Raw genomic sequence first — 11,259 nt, 5'->3', positions numbered from 1 at the left:
GCTTTGCTTAAAAGAGAAGCGTATTATTTTAATTGAATTATGAATGTAATCAATTGCAATAATAAAATTGATGCAAACAAAGGAGTTTTTAAATTCGGAGAGCAAACTCAGCTATGAATTAAAAATTAACGTAGCTTGTACAAACATTCATTAGGTAAAATATTTTTGTATTTTATATTCCGATAAGCATTCATTAATTTTGCATTCGTTTTAGCGAAATCGTTAATAGCAATTTCATGTTTTATTCTTGAATAGTACAGCGTTGTTGAAACCAATTAATATCGTTACAACGTTTGCAATCAATTATTTTGTAATCATTATGATCCAGTATTAATATTTATTAAAAAAAACTTCTGTTGATTGTAAGTAGGCACTATAAAACGAAGTAAAAAATCACCTTTACGTGATTGAAATAATTTTATGCTATTATTGCATGACAGTTTTATTAATACGCTGTTTTTATTTTATTAGCGAAATATTTAATGCAGATCACATAACCACATTCGTGGCAGAGCGTTTAAGTTCCTCGAGTTTGGGTCCAGAGGTTGCGGGATCATTTCCTGGCGGTGAGAGTTATTTCACATATAATTAATATGAGCATGTTTGCGGTACGTTCCATAGTAGGTATATAGTATTCGCAGTTTTGCGGTGGTGAGACCAATGACATTTTCCGTGTTTAGTAACCAGATCTGAATGGCCTGGTTCTTTTCTAGCTTTTTCCTCTTCGCATCCTTCCTCAAGAATTTGAACAAACTCCAACTGGGATGCCATAATACTTTTACTGGCTTTGAGCATTTGGGCGAAAAAAAATTCTAAAATGTGCACATGGGTATCGATTCTCCAATTCAAGCCGTTCATGAAAAATAATCATTTTTAAAAATCAAAATGTCCTGACCAGGCCACATTGCCTATCAAACGGTTAAGATCTAGGAAGGATGGATAGTACCTAATTATATTTTCTCATGTAACACATACACCTATTTCGTAATTTTTTTTAATGATAATATGCTTTTGTTCAGAAAGGGGCATTTTTTTTTTTTTATGTTACACCTCACAAGAGTGTCCCTGCCTGTGCAGTGTACAGACAGGGGAACTATGTCACCACCCGGTTGGGCGGCGTTGTGAGGCGGAATAAGGTAGGGGCTGTAGGAAGGGATTTGTTAATGCGGGCCTTGAAGAGGCTCGGATTATAGGAGGGAGGAAAAACAAATGCCGGTAGCTCGTTCCACATACGAGCCGACTTACACAAAAACGAGTTGTAAAAACGGCCCGTTCTCATGAAGCCAACGTCAACCGTGAACGGGTGTTCAGTTCGTGTCCGTCGAGTTTCGCGCACGTGCACCGGTGCATCAGGAATCAATGCTGCTAGCTCCTTGGAGCAGGCTCCATTGAAATACCTGTAGAACAGACACAGCATGCCTACATTGCGTCTATGCATTAGAGAAGGCAATCGGTCTGTTAACAACGGATTGTCAATCAGACGGATCGCTCTCCTTTGCACAGATTCAAGCGGGTTTATCAAGTATTTTGGGGCACCAGCCCAAAGGTGGCTCCCAAATTCAATAGTTGGGCGGACTTGAGACTTGTACAGGGTCAGCAGCTGGTCACTGTTGAAGAATCTCCTAGCCCTGTACAAGACGCCTAACTTTTTGGAGGCCTGATTTACTCGGGCTTCTATGGATCCCCGATACTTGAGCTGGTCTGATATAGTAACTCCAATCATTAATAATGAAGCTTTATTCTAGGATATTGCGAAAAAGGGCTTCTTATATTCTTTGTATTGCGATTCTGATAATAAATGATCTCGCAAACGAAGTACAAATCCAAGCGTTTTGTTGGCGCGGACAATATCAGTTACTATGTGGGATTTGAAATAGAGTTTTGCTTCGAAAATCACGCTAAGGTCTAGAATCTCATTATGCGTGTTAATATATTTTTATTTATGTGGTAGGTTAACATGAATGTATCACTGGATCATTTAAATGTGACGACACTGCATTTCTGCTACATACTATGAAACGAAGCGGTAAGTTTTTTTTATTTTTATATTTACTCCACACAGGAGGCCCTGAAGAAAATAATTTCCCTCAGGGCCTATGTCATCTTTGGGGATGCTGTGTGGAGGGTCTTTTTGTGGAGAGGAAGGAGTGAACATGGGTCTTGAAGAGTCCCATGTTGTAGGAGGGAGGAAACACAGAGGCCGGCAGTTCGTTCCACAGCCGAGCTGTTGAACTTAAGAACGAATCATAGAAGCGACCCGTTCTCATGTGACAAGTGTCAACTGTGTACAAATGTTGGGCGCGCGTTTGGCGTGTATCCCGACTACGCACCGGTGCCGAAGGGATCAATGACGCTAGTTCCTCAGAGCATCTTCCATTGTAATACCGATAGAACAAGGACAGCATACCTACCTGACGCCTGTGCTCTAAAGATTGCAGTCCGTTTGTTAAGATTGGGGAATCTATCAAACGGACCGCCCGTTTCTGCACAGAGTCAAGGGTTTTTTTCAGGTATTTTGGGGCTCCAGACCAGAGATGGCTGCCAAATTCGACAGTAGGGCGCACTTGCGATTTGTACAGGGTGAGCAGTTGTGTACTATTAAAGTATCTGCGGGCCCTGTACAGTACGCCCAGCTTCTGAGAGGCCAACTTTACTCTAGCTTCGATGGAGCCCCCGTACCTGAGCTGGTCACTTATAGTTACACCAAGCATATCAATGGAAGGCCTGTTCGGAAGATTGCTTCCGTTGAAGGAGACTAGATTATCATTTGGATCCCTTTTAGACGTAATCAGACAGGATTGGGTCTTTGAAACATTAAATTCGACGAGATTATTTTTACCCCAGGAGGAAATACTCTCGAGATAACCGTCCATTCTCTGCTTCAAAGCCCTCCGAGCCGTTGGAGTTTGTGTGCCCTTTGGGGGCTTGTCAAACAAAAAGCTATCATGAACTGTACTGTCATCCGCGTAACAATGAATCGGTGCACATGTCAAAAGGTCATTGATGTGCAACAAAAACAAAGTTGGAGACAGAACCGATCCCTGTGGGACGCCAGCATTTATGGAGTGCGAGGAAAGAGGTGAAACCGTCAGCAACCGCCTGAATCGACCTATCCCTTAAAAAGTCAGCAATCCACGTACACAGGGATGCGGAAAGTCCGTAAGAATGCAATTTGTTGACAAGTCCTCGGTGCCAGACCCGGTCAAAGGCCTTGGATATGTCTAGTGCAACCGTTTGGGTCTCACCGTGACGTTCCAGGCACCGCCCCCAAACATGCGTCACATACGCGAGAAGATCACCGCACGAGCGGTTCCGCCGGAATCCGTATTGACGGTCGTTGATAATTTTGTTCTTCTCGAGGTATGTGAGCAGTTTGTCGTTGATCACACGTTCCATCACTTTGGACAGAACTGATGTGATCGCTATGGGGCGGTAGTTGGCCGGGTTGGAGCGGTCACCTTTCTTGGGAATAGGGTGAATTACCGCTTTTTTCCAACCAGAGGGCACAGTGCCACACTTCAGGGACATTTTGAAGAGCTTTGTCAAAACTGGAACTATTTCCGCAGCACACCTCTGCAATACCAGGGCAGGTATTCCATCAGGTCCACTAGCTTTGTTAACATCGAGCCCCCGTATGACGTGGAGTACATCCCGATGCCGGATCCTCAGCTTTTTCATATAGAAGCCGCAGTGAGGAACCGACGGCGGAACAGCACCCCCGTCGTCGAGGGTCGAGTTTTCCGCAAACATTTTCCCTAAAAGGTTTGCCTTTTCGGTGGCGGTGTTTGCTAGTGAGCCGTCAGGTCTGGTAAGAGGTGGCAAACTGGGTTTGCAAAAATTTCGACCTATTGAGCCCGCAAGCGACCAGAATGCTCTGCTGCCATGCGGGCAGGCAGCCAGCTTTTTGCTGATCTGCAGGTCGTGTTCGAATTTTGACCTATTGATGATTCTCTTGCATTCCTTTGCCGATTTGTTGTATGCTGATCTGCTTTCGGGCGTTCGAGATGTGTTGTAGGCTCGGTAAGCCGCGTTTTTTCGTCGAACTGCTTCGGAGCATTGTCGACTGAACCACGGCTTTGAGCCCACACCAGTTTCTTTAGTAGTCGATTGTATGAAGCCATCCATCGCCGAATTGATGACTTCACCAATCTCCTGGGCACATCTTGAAGGGTCCGAAGTCCGAAAACAAACAGCTGACCACGGAAAAGCATTGAAATGGGCCCGCATACCGAACCAATCTGCTGACCTATAGTGCCACACTTTTCTCCTCAGCCTCTCATTGGTTGGTCTGAGGCTAACGGGGATTGATGTCGTCACTAGGCAGTGGTCAGATGATCCCAGAGGCGCTGTGACGTCAATCTTATAACCGTGTGGCACAGTAGTTAAGAATAGGTCTAACAGATTGGAGCGGTGAGTCTGGACATCAGGAACCCTTGTAGGCTCCTGAACCAATTGCTCTAATCCGTAGCAAATGGCAAAGGATTCCGCCTGTCGGCCAGCCGAGTCCGTTGGGCCTGAGAACTTCAACCATGGTTCGTTATGAACGTTGAAGTCCCCCAGAACAACAAACTCGGCCGAAGGGTAGCGGGGCAAGAGATCATCAATAGTATCGCTCAAATGTTTGAAGAGCTCGGAAGTGTCTGATTCGCTATGGTTCGGTGAGCGGTATAGACATGCGTAGAATCTTGCCGTACTGGCAAGATTGACGCGCACCCACATTACGTCGAATCTGGAGTTTTCCAGACTCAATAGTCGCACACAGTTGACGTCAGCTCGACTATAGAGGCAGACTCCTCCTTTCAGTCGGAATTTGCTTGCGAGGGTAAAGCCCGGGCAGTCCAGATAGGAGGAGTCTGGCGGCTCGACTATCTGAGTTTCGGATAGGAAAAGAAGGTTGGGACGTTGGGACAAAAGATGGTGATGGACGGAATTTAAATTTGTGTGCAGGCCGCGAATGTTGGCAAAATTTACCAACAGTTTTGGCCCGCACCGGGGACGCCTGCTACTCGCCGCTGTAAAGATGTTATGTTTGTTTTTATGTATATTCATGATTTTAATTTTTTTTTTTTTGTTTTTTTTTTTTTTTAAGGGTATGAAGTGAAAGGAAGGTCTGGAATGGAAAGGTGTGAGGGGTGGGTAGGAATATGGGGTTCAGGCTGTCCAGGAGTGATGAGCGTTTGGTTTCAGCCCACCCACTGCGGTGCTAGGCGATAGGCTGGGAGAGTCCGGCTGGAGAGGGCATCCAATGCGCCCCAAACGCTGCTGCTGGGTCCCCTCCGGTCACGAACCGGCACAACAGCAGTGGCGGGGTTTTTACACTCGCTGATGGGGCAGCCCACCCTTAGTCGTGAGCCTGAGGGTCGGGCCCCTGTACTATCGAGCGGCCCGGACAGCGGTAACCGGTTGTAAAGGGTCTCCCTCAACCAGCATCTCCCAACCGGCCCGCCACGCAGAAGGTGGGCCGACGCACCCGCCACCAAGACCTGGGCAAACCTTAACCCATGAACCCGGGCACCCCTGCTAAGTCACCAAACGTAGCGAACCACTTGGGGTGACCTGTGGCAGAGGTGTTGGTCATCCAATAAATGGTTCCCAGGGCGGCGGTACCCATTCCCGCCTACCAAAGTACCGCACAGACAAGAATATGGACATGAAGTAATATAATTTTGTAAACTCCAGCCTCTAATACTAAGTTGAACTTCACTCTTACACACACTTATTTAAAATGCCATCACAAAATACCACACCAAACTATTTTACTTGCAAATTTTATATAATAAAATAAAAGTTGCAGCAAACTTAACCAATTATTTCCAAATTGTTCCAATCTGTTGCTCCAACTCAACTCTCAACTCCTCTTAACTCCCTGCCCTCATTTAAGAAAAACGTTACTGGTAACTTAATCAATGCTCATTCCACTAATTAATACACACAGCGTTCCACTAATTAATAAAATACAGATACAAAGGCATATATTCACTTTCAAATACATACACTTTATTTTTTATATATTCAATAATATTGTTATTGGGTTTATAAAAACAGTTTATTTTTAAACAAGTTCTGTTGGGTAATTATTATTACGCGTGACTAATTAAAAAAAACTAAGTATATTAAATCAACTCCGTATCTCATTCTGGTGCAGAGATATTGCATTAGGTATTCCTCAGGCGTCCTCGACTCTTTCTACCATTAAAACCCCTATTTAAACACTCCTGATACTAATAAGATCAACTGTTGGTATTTTCAGCGATATTGGTGGACTACTTTTTTAGTTTTGAATTTTTATATATTAAGATTATATCCATTATCAAGGCAGATGTGTTTTCTGATCACTGTAATGCTGTCGTAGCGCAACACGGCGTAATACCTAAAAATAACTGCAATACGTTCAATACGACCGTGAAAATTTCAAATCATAAGTATATTTCTTATTCAATGTAGCATGTAGTTTTGTTTAATAATCTTACGTGACTCTAACAGACGGTTTCTTCCTTGTTTATTTGAAGATTATAATAATCCCTGCAACCTCAAACAACGGACCTTTTTCTTAATTTTAATTTAAAGTTTGTGGTAGCAAAATGTCCTACTTCCGAAATGGCTAAACAAATCTTCATAACGAAGAAGGAAGTTTCTCATTCACTGGCCGAAATGCCTCCTTTAAATAGTAGATATTTTTGGTGAAAAAGCTTGTGGAATAAAACTTCTCCTACCAAGTCATTTTGTTCAGCCAACGAATCCTTATGGGCAGTTAAGCCTGGATTTTTATTACATGTTTCGCAAATCATCTGGTCCATGAATCGGAGATTAGTTCAAGGGCAAGTGATTTAGGTGATTTGAAGAGATTCGGAGGCTTAAATGAAATTTGTTAGGAACTTATATCTTATTTTTCGTTTTTCGGAATAACTTAATGAGTAAAACCTCAATTTGTAATATTTATTCACTGAAGACAATATTTACGACCTTCAAACAAAAATTTGAAACAGAAAAGAAAGGATCGCATCTTGAAATTGAACCCAGGACCTTAGATTTGCCGGGGCTCTGTTCGAGTCCACCCTCTTCAGTAATATTTAACTGTATCATCCTTGAGAAACAACCTTTTATTTTAACTTATTTGAAGGTTATACCGAGCAATGTACTATATCGTTGAAAACAACACGAAACAGAACAAGACACAGAAAATAAAAAGAAAATCGAACCAAGGATCTCTTGTGGTCGAGTATTTAAGACTCCTGTCCCGGAAAGATAAGAGATCAAGGGTTCGATTCCTAGTTGTGACTGTTATTTTTTTTATTTTTTGTGTGTTATGCTATTTCATATTTCATTTATATTTATCATTAGTACTCGTATCTTCTTCTTCAATTATGTCTCATACATACGTCGACCAACATTATCTTGATAGAGTCTTGGATAAATACATCCATTTTTATTTAAATTTGCGACACCTATTGATTTGAGTGAAGGTGAACGAATTATAACAAACATTATGAACAAAAAAATATAATTCGTTCACCCTTTACCACGAATTATAACAAACATTATGAATAAACAAATATAATTCGTTCACCCTTACTAGATATCTTCAAATCTAGTGCAAATATGAGTGCACTATGAAGTACTTAATTATGCTATCAAAATAACCCTATGAGTCATCGTTTGGGAACAACTAACATAAAGACATTCAGTCAAATTTAAACATTACACTAATTGGGGAAACTTTACTGGGGTAATAACCATTAATATATTCTAACATTTTACTCAGAAATCAATTAAAAAATCAGTAATTGAAATTAAAATACCTACCTAGAAATAATATAAATGTATCGTCTGTAAGTGGGCTACCCACAGTTTGATAATGCCTTCAGAAGACGAAACAGCTGTCACGCGTAATAATAACTACACAGCAGAACTTGTTTAAAAATATACTGTTTTTATATACCCAATAACAAATATTATTGAATATATAAAAAAAAGAATAAATAAATTGGAGTTCTACAAATTAAACTTAATAACAATAAATATATTTAAAATTATTTTTTATAAATAAAACCGATTATTTATAAAAAAAATAATTATTGCTAATGTTTTTTAAATTATATTACAGCTGTCAAATTAGTATAGAAACCTTGGTAGTTTGGTATATAGACAAGAGATGTCTCTTATCGGATTTACCCAGTCGGTAAGGCAGGAGCCTACTTAACGACTCTATCGATTCAAAATCTATAATAGCGACGTTCTCACACTTTTTACTCCTCTAAAATATCATCCTTCCTCCGGAGGTAGCGACTTGTCAAATACTATGTTTGGAAAGCGTATGTAATTTTTTTGGGGGATCGAGGATTTTCTATTGATTAAACCTAGGGGGTATTTATCCTTCCTATAAATAGCTTATCCATAGAATAATGTTTATTTTCAATTTAATATTTATATATTTATAAAGTCAGAGTTTTCAATTTGGTACTAGTTTTCTACCAATTGCTAATACTTATTTGTTTACTTATTATACACGCTATCCTATGGATAAGCTATCAAGAGGATGGTGAAATACCCCATCAGTGCGATGTATAAAACTATTACTAGATGACTAATCCATAACTTTTCATACTTGTATTGAATATTTTGTAAGATGGTACATTCAACATTCCTTTTAAATATTTGTTTGTCTGAGTGTAGTGAAGTGTTGTTTTAACTCGACCGTCTTGTATTTCGTTTGTCTGTAAATTTTGTTTGTTAGTTCCGTTTCCGGTTCAAGACGGTGGCCGTTTTAACGGTTCAGTAAAGATTATTTTTTAAATCTGAAATCATCATGTTCATTTTACATTACTTGTTCCAATATTCTCGCACCTAGCCATTATCTCCCGGCTTGACTGAAGAAAGTTTGAAAAAAGAATTGTCATTGAGATAGTGACGTTTTTTGGATAATTTGGACAAATTACTATTTTAAATGAAAAAAAAACTTAAATCTACGGTTTAAATTAATTAAGTAGTTACTCAAGTACACACCGACCTATGATTTCAGAGGAAATTTTGGTTTTGATTTAAAAAAAAGAGGAAATAAAATATGTACTATTTTAGACCCGAGGTCAACTATTCACAGAACGATTAGTTTCGATTAATGATCATTTAATTGATATGTTAACAATTTGACTAAAATCTTCGTTTGACTTTTGTTTGGAACCGGCCGGCTTCATCTTCACTCAGAACATATGCTGGGGAACTTACATGCTTAGCATGTGCCAGTTTGAAGTGAGTAAGCAAAGCTCTAGAAAACTTTGTAACTTTGTTGCACTTATTTATTTGAAGGTGAACTGGTTTCACCCTGTAACGTACTTCTTCTAACTGTCAATTTTTAAAAGCATTTGTGTAGTATCTAGGGTGATGCTGTTTGTTTTTAATCTCGGCAAACAGTTCAGAGAAAAGAATATCTTTCTCTTCTCTGCCAAACGTAAGTGAGTTTATAAAGCAGAAATTAATATATTGTTCATCTGGAGAAACTATATAATAGTTTTGTGATCTCATAATGAATTTGGTAAACCCTTTGAAAACATGAAAAGTTGGCAAATAAATTCATTTGAATTAAGGATTTTCTTTGGTATTAACGGATTTGGACATAGGTCAAAATTATAGCTCTGTCATTGGAGCATAATATTTCAGACTCCACTGGGAAACAATGCCGTAGGCAATCACGAAATAATTATTCGATCTATAAAGATATAGAAGTACAAAGAAGAAACTTCGTACAAAAATTAATAAACTAAACAAAGATATTTAGATTTTTAAATAGTTTTTTAATGCAAAATTGAAATGAATTAACAGTTTATAAAGCAGAAATTAATATATCGTTCATCTGGAGAAACTATATAATAGTTTTGTGATCTCATAATAAATTTGGTAATCCCTTTGAAAATATGAAAAGTTGGCAAATAAATTCATTTGAATTAAGGATTTTCTTTGGTATTAATATCTCCTTTAAATACGCTGACTTTATCACAGATTGACAATGCCTACGAAAAGCCTTCTCAAATCAATTCAATCGAAAATGTTTAAAAATAATAAATAAGCATCTCTACACACTATAGAAATAAATTTGTAGTGTTTGTTACTAGATTTTTATAATTAAATTTTATATGTTTTAATTTTCAGTTCTCAATTAATAGGGGTTGCGTATAATTAGCGTAATAGCTACATTGACCTAGAAATTACGAACAGAAAAAGTTGTGCTGATTTCACGACTCCAGAGCGATACTTCAGAAAAAATTAAATAGAGGAAGTTTCTTTCTCTGCCAAGTTTTCTTTTATTTATTCGCCTAAAAAGGCTTCATTATCTTCTGCATTATCAATAAAAAAATGATTCATCTTGTATTTATCGATTTTCGTAATATGACCGATATATCAGACTTCTAATGGGCTCGATGAATTTCTGACTAATCTTTTAGTTATTTGTTTTTTGGTGTGTTATGCCGTGTTGCGCTAAATCCTTCTTTAGCCGGAGTTTGGCCAAAGAAGGAGTTAGCGCAACACGGCATAACACCCCAAAAACAAATAACCAAAATATTTTTGGCCGTGAAAATCTTAAATCATTTTTTTGACTAATCGTTAAAAATAATAAATTAATTAATTTTCATTTTTATTGTAATAACTTTTGAAGTTTATACCCAACGATGTATTAGATCATGGAATTAAAAGACAATTCAAATAAATCTAAAAGAAACATGAAACAGAATAAGACACAAAAACAAAACAAAAAAACTGAGAATCGATCCCAGAACGAAACATGAAAAAGTATGACAGAGATCCTGGGTTCGATTCCCAGTTGAGATCGTTACCTTTTTATTTTTCTTTGTTTTGTTCTGTTTAATGTTTTGTTTATATTTATAAGTATCATTTTATTTTTCAAATTCTAACTAATCGTTTAAAATAATAAATTAATTAACTGCTTACCATCCATTCTTGTGTTTGTTTTTACGTCGCACAAAAAATAATACAGACCGGCTAATTTATCTGTGAAAGGAGTCTCTTTGTTGAACCTTCTGTTATTCCGGCGTCTGGACCCCACTTGTCGCAAGGTTGGCCAGTTGAGGTAGTTGGTTGGTACAGCCTTCAGCCACCCCTAGCTGCCCCTGGCTACCCCGCAGCCCGCGCCGGCAGATTAGGAGGGGTGGCGGTGGACGCCAAACAACATAAATCACCTTGAGGTCTTTTAACACGAATACATTTCGTTTTGCTATATTTTTCGCGTCCCCTGTCATTTCCCTATGT

This window comes from Hesperophylax consimilis, chromosome 6, assembly GCF_061612785.1.
Source record: "Hesperophylax consimilis isolate HC1 chromosome 6, BYU_Hcon_1.0, whole genome shotgun sequence".
In the NCBI taxonomy this organism is placed as follows: domain Eukaryota; kingdom Metazoa; phylum Arthropoda; class Insecta; order Trichoptera; family Limnephilidae; genus Hesperophylax; species Hesperophylax consimilis.
Note: the sequence above shows the minus strand (reverse complement) of the source record.